Source organism: Taudactylus pleione, unplaced genomic scaffold (assembly GCF_031769625.1).
Source record: "Taudactylus pleione unplaced genomic scaffold, aTauple2 ptg000040l, whole genome shotgun sequence".
In the NCBI taxonomy this organism is placed as follows: domain Eukaryota; kingdom Metazoa; phylum Chordata; class Amphibia; order Anura; family Myobatrachidae; genus Taudactylus; species Taudactylus pleione.
In genome coordinates, this window is record NW_028284442.1 from 34,953,541 (window position 1) to 34,968,287 (window position 14,747).

Consider the following 14,747-nt stretch of genomic DNA (forward strand, 5'->3'; position numbering starts at 1 on the left):
GCCACACCTTGTCTTCAACCTTCAAAAAGGGAACAGCCAAACATCTCCGGTCCGCAAATTTTTTGTAATTGACTGAAGCTCTCTTCAAGGAGCAATGAATCTCCTTCCATAGATTTGAGAAAGACTCCATTAAACTTGTTACAGCCGGAAACTCCTGACAAGGTAATTCCTGGATATCAGGCACACGTGGATGCTTGCCATAAACAGTAAAAAATGGTGTAGATTTAGAAGAGGCGTGGTACCTGAAGTTGTGAGCGAATTCCACCCATGATAACAGATCCGTCCAATCGTCCTGAGAGGAGGACACAAAAAGCCTGATGAGAGTCTCCAATGCCTTGTTCACCCTCTCCGTCTGGCCATTGGTCTGAGGATGGTAGGCTGATGAAAGCTTTAGTTTAATTCCACAAGAAGAACAGAGAGCCCTCCAAAACTGAACCCCACGGTCGAATATAATTTCTGTCGGCAGACTAGGTAGTCGAAAAACCTCTTGAATAAAAACTTTTGCTAACTAAGGAGCTGAATAAAGGCCATCTAACGGAATAAAATGGGCCATCTTTGAAAACCGGTCCACCACGACCCATATGGTATTATGACCCTTGGAAGATGGCAATTCGGAGATGAAGTCCATCGAGATATGTGAACAAGGGGGTGTCCGGCACCGGTAGAGGGTGTAGAGGTCCTACAGTTTTATGATGACTAGACTTATGTTGAGCACACTTGGTACAAGACAAAATTAACTTCCGAACATCCTCCCTCATGTTGGGCCACCAATAAGAATGTTGCAGGAATTTGAATGTTTTAAGAATGCCAGAATGACCAGCAAACAGTGAGACATGGGCCCATGTTAGCAGTTTTTCCCATAATTTAGGGTACACAAAACTTTCCCAGGCGCAGGAGAAAGAACTTGAATGGGTGAGAATACCAAAGGGTTCAATATTGTCTGAGCCTGAGGTTGATCCTCTTCTTCAGAAGAAGATAAGAAGGATCAAGAAAGAGCATCAGCCCTTTTGTTCAAGACCCCAGGTCGAAATTGAAGTTTAAAATCAAAATGGGGAGAAAAATAGAGACCAGCAAGCTTATCTGGCATTCAGCCGATGAGCTGTTTGAAGGTAGACCAGGTTCTTGTGATCTGTAATGATGGTAATTGGGAACTTTGCCCACTCCAAAAGATGTCTCCACTCCTCCAGAGCTAACCGCATGGCCAACAGCTCCTAATCTCCAATAGCGTAATTCTTCTTGGCCAGTGAGAATTTATGAGAAAAAAATCCACACAGGTGACTCTTCCCATCCTCGGCCGTTTTCTGACAGTACTGCTCCCACAACCACAGATGAAGCGTCCACCTCCAAGGTAAATGGTTTATACAGCTGTGGTTGGCACAAAATTGGAGCAGAAAAAAAGGCTTGAGATCTTGAAAGGCAGCAATAACTGCAGGTGACCAGCGGGAAGGATTTGAACCCTTTCTAGTAAGAGCTGTAATGGGAGCTACTACCGAAGAGAAGTGTAGGATAAATCTTCTATAATAGTTTGAAAACCCCCCAAAAAACTGAATGGCTTTCAACGAAGTCGGTTGGGGCCATTCCTGTATAGCTTATAATTTATCCGGATCCATCTGCAGAGAACTCCCAGAAATAATATGCCCCAGGAATGGCACGGATGACTGCTCAAAGCAACACTTAGACAATTTCCCGTAAAGACTGTGGTCGCATAAACACAACAAAACTTCCTTCACATGCTGGCGGTGACACCATATGTCCTTGGAAAAAATGTAAATGTCATTGAGGTAGACTACAACGAACTTGTATAAGATGTCTTTGAAAACATCGTTAACATAACCTTGAAAGATGGCTGGGGCATTACTTAGGCCGAGCGGCATCACAAGATATTTGAAATGACATCTCGCATATTAAACGCGGTCTTCCATTCGGCCCCAACCCTGATACGGATCAGGTTGTAGGCCCCCTTGAGGGCCAACTTGGTGAATATGTAGGACCCACGTACTTTGTCAAACAGTTCTGAAATGAGAGGTAACGGATACCGGTACTTAATAGTTATCGCATTGAGACCCCTATAATCAATGCAAGGTCTAAGTCCCCCATCTTTTTTTCAACAAAGAAGAAACCGGCTCCCACTGGAGAGGGAGACGGATGAATGAATCCCTTAGCAAGGTTTTCTTTAATGTATTCTGACATGGCTGCCATCTCAGGTACAGAGAGAGGATAAACACGACCTCGAGGAGGCATTTTCCCTGGCACAAGATCAATGCCACAATCCCAAGGGCAAGGAGGTGGCAGCTTATCTGCTGACTGCTCATTAAAAACATTAGCGAAGTCCACATAGGCCTCAGGTAACCAGGAATCAGGACAGATTTTCACTTGTTTGCAAGCTGAAACAGAACTCATGGTAAGTGGATGGTTACGTACAGGTACAACTTGGGACAGACACTGGTGAAAACAGCTTTGACCCCAGGCAAGGACTTGCATTGTCGACCAGTCCAATGTTGGATTGTGCTTTCTGAGCCAAGGTAATCCTAGAACTAGCTCGTAGGAAGACCAGGGAAGAAATAATAACTGGGAAAGATTTCTGGACTGCACAACTTGACTATATATATAATGAGAGGTGCTACCTGATGAGACTAATTGCAGGCACAGAAACAGACAAATCTCAGGTGCACAACTCCAAATTATTAATAATATATATATAAATGCAATAAAATTTTGCAATAAATAGAGGTTTTTAGCATAATCATGGCCAAGGTTATGGGACTACCCACCATAATCAGGTAACCTCTTTCGGGTAGGTCCCTAACATACTAGGGTTCAAATCCAGAGCGCAGGACCCCCCAAAACTGCCCCAGCCAAACTGCCCCAGGGCACCAGCATAGTAAGAAAAGTGCAGTGTAAAGAGATAGTTAGGAGCAGCTGCAGCTGCATATAAAGAATGAAAATAAAAAAGTGAAGTACATATATATTAAACACACAGTTAAGGGTTAAAATGTGTTATAATGGAAAATGCGTTATAATGCAGTGCCCTGAGACAAATCAGCCAATGCAATCCAGGGGGGCCCACGCCCCAAGAATGAACCAAAGTTGCACTACAGTATATAACTTGTAGGACTTACCTAGAATTGTGCCTAATACAGTGTGCATATACATTACCATACTCCATGCTTTTACACCAATAAGGTAGGGTGCTAGTCCAGAATGAGGGCGTCTCCTTTCCCTCAGTAGTGGCTGCCATCTCAGGTACAGAGAGAGGATAAACACGACCTCGAGGAGGCATTTTCCCTGGCACAAGATCAATGCCACAATCCCAAGGGCAAGAAGGTGGCAGCTTGTCTGCTGACTGCTCATTAAAAACATTAGCAAAGTCCACATAGGCCTCAGGTAACCAGGAATCAGGACAGATTTTCACTTGTTTGCAAGCTGAAACAGAACTCATGGTAAGCGGGTGGTTACGTACAGGTACAACTTGGGACAGACACTGGTGAAAACAGCTTTGACCCCAGGCAAGGACTTGCATTGTCGACCAGTCCAATGTTGGATTGTGCTTTATGAGCCAAGGTAATCCTAGAACTAGCTCGTAGGAAGACCTGGGAAGAAATAATAACTCCAATACTTCCCGGTGTAGGCAGCCCACCTGATGAGACACTGAATGAGTAATCAACGAAATTGGGTTACCCAAAATAATACTGCCATCCACTCCGGAAAGAGCCAACTTAGTTGCAAGGGGAGATACAGGTATGTCCAAGGATGTAGCCAAAGCTTCAGAAATGAAATTCCCTGCCGCTCCAGAATCTATCAGGGCCTTTAACTCCTTTGTCTTTTCTCTGTAGGAAAGCATCACTATTAAGTAACTGTCCATGAAGTGGGATGGCTAGATTAGGATGCTCCCAGAACCAGTTAGGGTCTTGCATTTCCCGAAAGGAGAGGACATTTCGTTAAGACATGTTCCGGAGCAGCACAGTACAGACAAGGGGCCTGATTCAGGCCTGGTCGATAGATGCGTACGCTCGCACTGAGCGTATGCAAATTTTTCAAATTGACGTCATGGGATGCGATCACTCGCCAAGGCATAAGCACACCCACATTGGCTGTGCGAGCGATCGCTCTGCGTATGCAGACACCCCTTAGCGTATGTACAGATGCCCACTGGCACACGTCATCTCCAGGAAGTGTATGAAAACATTGGTACATCAAGGACCATCAGATGCGAACGCAGTGCTTGTGGTAGCCTTACCCTACCGCAAGCTCTGCAAGCATTTCAGTGTAAAAAAAAGCCAAGTGACGTGTACTATGATGCTGCCTGTTAATTATGCACGCCTCTGAAATGGCGTAGAAACACTCAGGCACGCCTGCATTCGCATCTCCAACCCCCGTTTTTACTGGACTGCCCCTGTTACCACCCGCAAACGGCCTCTCCTGTCACTCATTACTCTGGGCTGTCTTTGCAGGGCGAGCGAGCAGTATGCAATCGCAGTGAGTAGTTTGCGCACGCGTAGAACGAAGCATGCGCATACGCAGAACATCGGGCCACTTGAAAGCGCAGGCTTATAGTGAACGGGTCTGAATCAGGCACAAAGTTTGTTCCGGAATTGGTGGTTCATTCTGCAGAAGATAGTCAAGACCTATTGATCTGCATAGGTTCATCACCACTGTAGGTGGAGGACGATGAACCTACTGCCTGGGGTGACTGGCTCTGGAAGCGGTCCAAACGGGCTCTACTGCTGTATGCTCCCGGTGGCTTTGATCCATTTTAATACACAATGAGACTACTTCCGAAAAAGATTCAGGGAGATCACAGGAGACCAGATCATCCTTCACCATTTCCGAGAGTCCATGGAGCCTTCAGAGCTTCCTTGTTCCACTTCAATTCAGAGGATATAGTCTGAAACTGTACCACATACCTGTCACGCTTGGCGCTGGGGGAGTGGAAACTCTGGGTCCGGGTTGCGGGAGGAAACGAAGGCGAGGGGCCTGGATATATGTTCTCCTCATCCACAGCTCTCGAGTGTTGACGAGACCTGGGCAATGGTGCGGAGTCTAACCCACAGGATGGTGTTCGCCAGTGACCCCTCCAATCGGGATTTGGGCTTAGCTGCACCCTGTGAGCAGGTCGCGGTCCTTTGACCAGGTACCCGACCTCAGTGGGAATTGGAGACACAAATAACCGTGGCCCTAATAAGAGATGCCTAAGGTTTAAGGCACTGTGGAGTGATCTACAAACAACGTAAAGAAGTCTGGCAATACTGTAGCACAAAGTACACTAGTGACATGTTTAACACACAGGCAGATATGGTAATTCACTGTTGTATGAAGTTCACTAGAGGCTCGTTTAGCACACAGGCAGCTGGTAATTAACTGTTGCACCTGGTTCACTAGAGACTTGTTTAGCACACAGGCAGATGGTAATACACTGTTGTATGAAGTTCACTAGAGACTTGTTTAGCACACAGGCAGATGGTAATTCACTGTTGCACAAGGTTCACTAGAGACACGTTTAGCACACAGGCAGATGGTAATTCACTGTTGCACAAGGTTCACTAGAGACATTTTTTAGCACACAGGCAGATGGTAATTCACTGTTGCACAAGGTTCTCTAGAGACACGTTTAGCACACAGGCAGATGGTAATACACTGTTGCAAGAAGTTCATTAGAGACACGTTTAGCACACAGGCAGATGGTAACTCACTGTTGCACAGGGATCACAGTAACGTCTTGGCACACAGGCAGAGATGGAACACACTGTAGAGGAAATAGAACGCCAGGAACCTGGACCGGAACTCAAGTAGGGACTAGGAGACAACCGTTGTTCTGGCAGTTTGCAGAAAGGTGGAAGCAGGCTATATACCCCACAGAACCCTTTGATAGGTGCACAGCGATCAGCTGACGCTCACCTATCCCAGGCCAGAAGTACAGTCACATGGGCCGACTGACATGGCGGAGCCCATGCCGGGAACCCCGAGTCCAGACACCGGACCGCCCGCAGTCCCCTACGCATGGGGAGAATGCTCAGCGTCCTCTCAGCCACCGTGCCAGCTGCCCGACCGCCCGGGAGATCAAAGGAAGCCGGCGAGGAGGTAAGGCTGTGCTGATCCCCGGCAGAGCCCTGACAATACCGTCCAACCATCCGAGTTCCCTGAAGAACTCGTAGTAAATCGGAAGAAGCAGAAGCCGCCCGACCTGGTTCATCGGAAATTCTTTTAAATGAGGAAATTAAGGTCTCGTAATTGGAAACCAGTGGATCTGCACCTTTCCAAACCGGGGAGACCCAGTCAAGGGCTGTTCCTGACAACAAAGAAATTATATACGCAACTTTTGATCAGGGTGTTGGAAAATCCTGTGGTAGACACTCAAATTGTATTTCACATTAGTTAATAAATCCCCGGCACCATCGGGGGTTTCCATCAAACCGATCCGGAGCTGCTAGCTGAAGACGGGAACTAGTCATGCTGTTACCTCTCCTCCACCCTGGTTACTGCATCTCATGCTCGTGTCCAAGATTTTGCCCATGCAACACCCCTCCACTGGAATGAGCTTCCTCGCTCGATTAGGCTCTCCCCGACCTTGCAGAGCTTCAAACGTGCACTGAAAACCCACCTGTTCACCAAAGCATACCCTTCCACCACATAACCATGTTTACAGGTCTCTGTCCCTCCCGCCTCAGCCATCTCTACCTTGCTTACTTCCTGCATTCAGGTCCCCCTCTACACACTCATGCCTCATGTCATCTGTCTGTCTCCCCTCTCCCCTAGATTGTAAGCTCCTAGGAGCAGGGTCCTCCTCCCCACTGTCTCACAGCCTTCTCGTGCACTTCTATGACAGCCTTCACCTTCAGAGCTGTACTGTGTATGGAGAATTTTGTTGCTAATTGTTACTTCTGTTCTGTTTATATTTTGGTTACTGTATTGTAATGTAATGGTCTGTGTACCCTTTACTGTATGTACGGCACTGCGGACCACTTGTGGCGCCCTATAAATAATATGTTATAATAATAATAACTAGCACCGCCAAGAATCGGAGATTGGAGTGGTGGAGTAGGAGGTGCTATCACCACGGGAGGAGGAAGAAGCGTGGCCAGAGTTGCTTGGATAGATAGTAGATGTCCGGATAGCTCATGCAGGAATTGACCCACCTGCTGCTGTGCAGCATCTTGATTCTCCATGCGAGTGGCGAGCTCCTTTAAAGCACCGGCAGCCTGAGAATCCTTCGCTTCCATTTCAGGGCCTGTGCAAACTGTCACGTTTGGTATGGAGAAATCCCCTATTGAGGGGATGGAAGCTGAGCTCCCTGGACGAGAGAGAAACTGAAGGCATGGGGCCTGGATATATGACCTCCTCATCCACAATACCAAACATTGGCGAGACCTGTCCAAAGGTGCGGAGTATAACTAACTGGGAGGTGTTCACCAGTGACCCCTCCAAGCGGGATATGGGTTTGTGCTGCACCCAGCTGGCAGGTTACGGCCCTTTGGACAGGTGTCTGGCACTGTGGGAATAGAGGCAAAGTAACCGGTGGCCCTGGAGGTATACTTCAACAAAAAGTACAGAGGACTGATGCTCGTATGTGGTGGGTGTTTGAGGCACTGTTGAACCACGGGTTGGCACCAGCAGCTTTTACACTGGAGGAGAGTGGTGTAGGATGCACAATTGCGTCAGTGGATGGTGAAACAGCGTACACTGGCGAAATGGACTGACACACTGTTGCGCAGGGAGTTGGCACTTGTGTCGTACACAAGCAAGATGTTAGGATGCACTGTTGCACAGGGAGGTGGCACTTGTATCGCACACAGGCAAGATGTTAGGATGCACTGTTGCACAAGGAGATGGTACTTGTATCGTGCACAGGCGAGATGTTAGGACACACTCTTGCACAAGGAGATGGTACTTGTATTGCACACAGGCAAGATGTTCGGACACTCTGTTGCACAAGGAGTTGGAAATGGATTCACAAGGAGATCGCATAGGGAACCTGGAATGGGGTATCAACAAGACACAGGGTAGCGACAACGTTGCACAGGCAACTTCCTTCTGTCCGGAGACTTCCTTTATACCCTAAGGTAGCAGATAATTGGTGGACAGCATCAGCTTACCACTACCATGCTACCATTGGGTAAAGGGTAGTCTGGTGATGTGAACTGTCATGGCCGCGACCATGACGGCGACTGCAGCAACCAAGGCATGGCGCAGCACATGGATGTCCACATGGCTCTAAGTATAATGCTCAGCGCTTCAACTGCCGCCGCACCTGGCATCTGACCACCCGAGGGATCGGGGAAGCCGGCGCAGTGGTAACGGCCGATCCTAGGCCTGCACTTTTATTGCTTTTTATTTTTACGTCTATTGTCTGATGATTTTTTTTATGCATTGTGTGTGGTTTATTGTTTTTAGGGTATTGTATACGCATATCATTTATGTTATTTGATTAAAATGTATTTGTATTTATTTGTTCAACCATCTCAGTCCATTTAGTATTGGTGATTTTTTATTGTGGTTTGCAGCGCTGGTTTTTCCATTTCAGTATATTTTAACTATTTTTGTGGGGTCTGACTATCCCTTTTACCAGCTGCTTGATTGACAGCGGGTCATTACTACTTCATTATTTACTTTTGATCCTAGGCCGCAACCTGACAATGGGGGTCTGTAATGTAGTGGCGGGTATGGAGGGGTCAGTAATGTAGTGTAAGGTATGAAGGGGTCAGTAATGTGTAAGGTATAGACAGGTCAGTGATGTAATGTAGGGTATAGAGAGTTCAGTAGTGTATGGTATAGGGTGGTCCATAATATAGTGTAGTGTAAAGAGGGGTCAGTAATGTAGTGTAAGATATACTGTAGAGTGGTCAGTAATGTAGTGTAAGGTCAGGTGAGTGATATAATTTAGGGTATAGAGGGGTCAGTAAATTATTGGCAGGTTTAGAGGGGTCAACCCGATGGTTAGCGCACGTCTCCGATTGTGCCTCTGCTGCCCAGGCGCATGACCTGTACTGCGCATGTGTAGTACGGGTCTGTGATCCCGCATGCAGAGCGGCAGCAGACTGTCAGTGATTGACAGTCTGCTGTCGTTTCTGGGTGGGGAGGGGCAGCGACAGCCTCCGTTTCGCCAGAGGCGTGTCGCCACCATTTGGAGGGAGGGAAGAGGCCAGGATCTCCATCGCTCACTGAGATTTCCTGGTCTCTTTTGTGCATCTGCGTCTGTCGACTAAAGTGACCCCATGGTCACTCAGCCGCCCGAGGATCCCGCAGATGATCTGATGCTGTGTCCATGGACGCAGTTCGGATCAGTAATGCATGCAGGATGCATGATGCCTCCTGCTGCATTATCATAATAGTGCTATTGCAGCTGCTACCATGTTAGTAGCTGTGATAGCTTCTCCATCTGAGGCTGAATCACTCCCATAGTTACTTGCTGTATCTTAGGGTGGGTACACACCTAAACGACTTGTAATTGGACCAATTGTACATCCAATCTCCCTTGAGGCCAGAACATACAATATTGAGCGTACACAGGGCCTGATTCAGCAAGGATCGCAAGTGCTAGTCGATTTTCGTGATCTGTGCATGCATCGCAGTGCGTGTGCAAACTAGCCACTGCGATCGGGAATGATAGCATAGTGTGTACGCAGACCCATTGAAGAGTGATTGTCAAGAAGTACCGTTTGGGGGTGGTGATGGGGGGGGTTGGTCAGGCGAACGCAGGCGTGCCAGTGCGTTGGGATGGCGTTGCAGCAGCTTGCATAAATTAGTCACTGCAATACCATACGCAGCCTAAGGCCTCATAGTGTACACTGAAGTTAGCAATTCCTGAGTGAGGTATGACCTGCCTTAACTGTGCATATGGGTCCGATGTTACTCGATGTTACTGATTGTTTTGCTATGTTGCCCAAGTGTACAGATGTGAGTAAGGGGTGGTGGGCGCCCTCATGTTAGGCTGAGATCGCAATGCGAATGCAAACATTTGCATATCCCCGTTGATATTAGCAACTGCATTGCGTGCATGTAAGCAGAGTTACGATCCTTGCTGAATCAGGCCCACACTGTCCAATATCGCATACGACCGAACAATATATTGTATTGTTTGATCATATACGATTTATCGCTGCTACCGTACACTGGGCCTGATTCAGACCCGCTCGCGAGTGCACAGCGCTCGCAAGTGGGTCGATGGTCCCCCACTGCGCATGGGTGCTCGTCGCTATGGGTCTCGCACCAAAGCGGGGCAGCCGTCGATTGTGATTGACAGCTTGCTCCATTTTGGAGGTGGGCAGGGGGTGGTGGTTGGCTAAACGCCTGCCGTTTGGGGGCGGCCCCACTGACATCATGAGTGATGTAAGTGGGTGAGCTACCGACTCTATTAGAGCCGAAAGCTCACTGGGGCTTGCGGGAACGAGACCCTATCACAAGGGTCTCTTCGCAAGCCGTGATGGTCGTGACCATCGCGACCATCACCTGGCCGCTCGCTCACCCACAGCTTAGCGAGCGGCCAGGAGGCCATCTTTAAAAAACACAGGGACACCCTGATTCAGAGCAAGCGCTCTCAAAGAGTGTCCGGCTCTGAATAAGGCCCACACTACAACGATCACTGGGAACATATGACGTCAAAATTGTCCAAATCGGACTGACATATTGTCTGGTCGTCAGGTTGGCCGTACATTTTACACGATTAGGCACCAATCTCATGCAATATCTTCCGGTTGGCTGTTCAGCCCTGGGCTCCACTGGTCTAGAATCGGCCGATACCGAGTAACATGATGGTTACTCACATGACCAATGTTTATACCAGTGATCCCATGGCTGCAACCTTGGGCACAGCCACAGAGTGTTTGTGTTAATTTCCTTTGTGAACAATGACAGCATTTTGTGTGCGCCTTTTTAGGTCCCTATGGTTGTAACTTTTTTTGGTAACTTTTTTACAGTCATGAGCCAAGGGAGAAGTCATTACTGCCTTAACTTGGCAGATATGAAAAAATAGGATTTTGGTACTTACAGTTAAATCCCTTTCTCCAAATCCATGGGGACACTCGAGTATATAAAATGATATATAGACGGGTGAAGAGTGGAGCTTGGCATTTTAAATTTCTTCACAAGTGTAGTTGTCTCCAACCCCCCCTTCCACCCGAACTCTGTTAAGATTAACTAGGCCCGAGAGGAGACGGATAATAAGGCAAAAGTAGAGGAATAACAAGGAGGACCCAACTAGAAAATCGGAGACCAAAAATTGGCGAACAAATTTGACCATAAACTGACCCGCTACAACAACAAGATGCAGTTGAAAAATCACCAAAGAAACACTTCCACAAGGACCAGCACTGGGAGGGCGTCCAGTGTCCCCTATGGATATGGAGAAAGGGATTTAATGGTAAGTACCAAAATCCTATTTTCTCCTTCATCCACTAAGGGACACTGGAGTATATACAATGGGGATGTTCTAAACCTGACCTCCCCGGGTGGGATGGTGCTGGGAAAGGCAGAACTCTGCGACCAGAGAACAAATATTAGAACATCAGAACTCATGAATGAATCCAACGAAAAACCACATGGCAAGCCAACCGACAGAAAACGCTGTCCGACTAAGACGTAAAAACTCACTGAAAACAGAGTAACAGAGAGCACCAACATGAGCCTGTCATGTAAACAATAAAAGAACAAGACACCAGAAACGTAACCATATTCAGAAGTTGCAGGTACAGCTGACCAAGAAGAACTACATGGCCGGTTTAGAGCTAAGCACAACCCGCTCGCTAAGAATAAGGTAGGGAGAGTGATTGGACAGGGCCACAAACTCTGACCTTACCAAGCAAAGGTAGATCCCACCGCAGAACTGTCTCCCAGATTATCTATGTAGATCAAGAAAAATGACAGCCGAACCACGTCAACATAAGGAAGTGACAGGAGACTTGGAATGAGATGGAAAAAACGCCATTAACAGAGACTCTTGGCACAAGTCAAATAGGAGAAACAGATATGAAACAGGATGCAAGGAATATTGAGAAAACCTTGTTGAAGATGAACAAGCTCTCATGGAGACTGTCACGTTCTGCTTGCAAAATAACCAGAAAACCTGGCACCCTACTTTGCGAAGCCAAGGCCGAGTTACTAGGAAAATTGTTGCAGAGAAGCTTAGAGAGACCTGAGGGCCTCTACCATCAGACATCTGGGGAAGAACTGTACAGGGATAATTGGGATAACCAACTGGGATAACACCAAGCAGGATCACACAGGTAACCATAAAATTAAGAATGATACCAGCAACTAGGATCACCTGTGCACCAATAAAAAGATTGACACCTGTTCTCAGAGGGAACCAAGAAGAGGATTAAGGAAAACCTCAAGACCAATAAAATGGGCAAGTAGCAAAATATCATGCCCCCAGGGGTGACATGTATAGACTCAGCGCAGGCCAGATAGCAGCCGGAGTCCAGAAATCCTAATAGTTTTTCTTTTTGTTATTGGAAGAAAACCCAAACTAACTAAACCTGGAAGACAGAACGCCCTCAGTAAGTCATAGAGTAATAAGTACAAAAACAGAGCAACTTAGGGGAGGAAATTTATAGCCTCCCCATTGGAGAATTGAACCCCGGTCTTCCGCATGACAGGTGGGGATACTCACTGCTAACGAATGGTGTAGATTGAGCCAGAATAAAAACCAACACCTCCAATATCATCGTAATGGAGTAAAAAGGGAACAGTCAGTAACAAAAAAACAAACGCATCCCTTAGAACAATACTGCATGCTCACTACATTGAAGAGTGAGTACTACTGCCCTGTCACAGAGGTGGTTTGATTGGACACCCTATGACATTATTACAGTAAACTAAAAAATGATCATTGACAGAAAAACCTAGTCCCCCCCCTTAGGGGAATGACGCCCTTGAAAGAAGATGTGGTTAAACAAGGATACTGGAATATGCCAGCATGGCTGAGACAGCCCACATGCACCCAAGCAGGGCACCTTACAGTGGGAAGGCTGGTAGAATGGTCCAAACACTCGGTGTATGTCTGACCATGAGTATAGTTCCAGGAAGGAAAATTAACGGCTGAAATAGTACCATGGACCCATATGTACCATACAGGAAACCTATCAGCTGAGAGATAAGCTAAGAAGGGACAAGTATAATAATATGGATAATTATGCACTATGCTAAATGGATATAACTCCCTAAAGAGATATATGGCAGATACAGAACCTGAAATCCCTTGCTAGTCTGACCAGGTCAATCCGACCTAGGGGATAGACCATAGTGGAGTAACCTGATACAGTAGGATTTGGTCACCAGGACAGGGCAAGCATTGATTTATAAAGCACAATCGAATGTAGGAATTTGTATATATAATAGCAGATGTTCTGGTTTTACAGCTTTTTAGGTGCTATGTCAGGTTTATGTTGTTGAGCTTGTTACCCTTGTAAAAAGAATCTGTGTCAAGAGTGCCTGCCTCTGAATGTGAAGCCAGTTCCTTACCTGCAAGTGATCAGGAACCCTCTGGTACATTCATGGAGTCTACTGACCTCTAGACAATGTCTCAGGCACCAGCAACCTTCAGCAGGAAGAGTGCCACTAAGTTTCATAAATGGTCCGAGATTCAACACTCTACATCTTGGTTTTGGATACTGGACCAACTTTCATAAAAGTTGCGCCCTGTGTAAAAAAACTAGCAGAGCTGTTAGTGCAAACATGTATGGTCCCCCTGAGGAGCCACAGTTCATAACTCACAGAATACCACCGCACCCAGACCAGAGGTCCTTCAGGGAAGAAAGAAACTCTTCGGCTTAATAAACTGGGTCCGGGACAGTCTCGACTTTACAACCCCGTATGAGAGTGCGAATTTGGAGATGTACATTTACAGATATATGGATATCTATACACAACAAAGCGGACACACAATCTATGTATTAAGAGAGATAGAGAAAACTGATTCTTATAGTACAAACCCAATTGTGTATCTGTCAGCCAGAAGCGTGACGTCACAGTAATTGAGAGAGATGCCTCTCTCATCAGTAGGGAGAGATAGTGCTAAACAGAGCTAGGGTACTTGCAATATTTTGCCAGGAACCTGAGCTCACAACTGCAGCATTCTTACCAAGGTTGTCTTATAACCTGCGTACTATTATGGGTTTCCTCTGTAAAATGCTGCGGTACAGGTGCACGCCACGCAAGTAACTGACTATAATAATAATAATACTAATACCGAACTGAAGACCTCCCTATCAGATATTAAACTGATAAGATCAGATACAACACCTGATAATAGCCAATAGGTTGAGAAGTGATCTGTGATGTAGAATTTTAACTCTGACCACATCTTGTGCTGTACTTTGAGTAAATGTGTCCCTGGACACACATATATGTCCACAGTCAAAGGGATTTGAGGCTGTGTTCCCGGGCTGGGTCTTGGTCCTGTTTTGTTTGACTCGGATGCTCTCTGGTGGAGACTAGATTTAATGAAATCTCTGTGCATTAAAGAGTATAAATATTTGAATGGGTCTTAGAGTGAGTATAGAAGGGTGGCCGATAATAAATGTCAGCACGGGAGCTGTTTGGTGCGGCTATGAGCCGAATGGAGAACGATAGCAGCAGATGAGCTGCTTGGTGTGGTTCGGAAGCCATATGAAGAATGGTGGCAGCACGGGTGCTGCTTGGTGCAGCTAGGAAGCCGTATGAAGAATGGTGGCAGCACGGGAGCTGCTTGGTGCAGCTAGGAAGCCATATGAAGAATGGTGGCAGCATGGGAGCTGCTTGGTGCGGTTAGGAAG

The 14,747-nt window shown here is 46.8% G+C and overlaps 1 pseudogene; it reads right to left on the reverse strand.

Moving 5' to 3' along the window:
* Positions 1 to 14,102: 14,102 nt before the first annotated feature.
* LOC148538531 (U2 spliceosomal RNA) lies at positions 14,103 to 14,265 on the reverse strand (annotated as a pseudogene).
* Between the last annotated feature and the right edge of the window lie 482 nt (positions 14,266 to 14,747).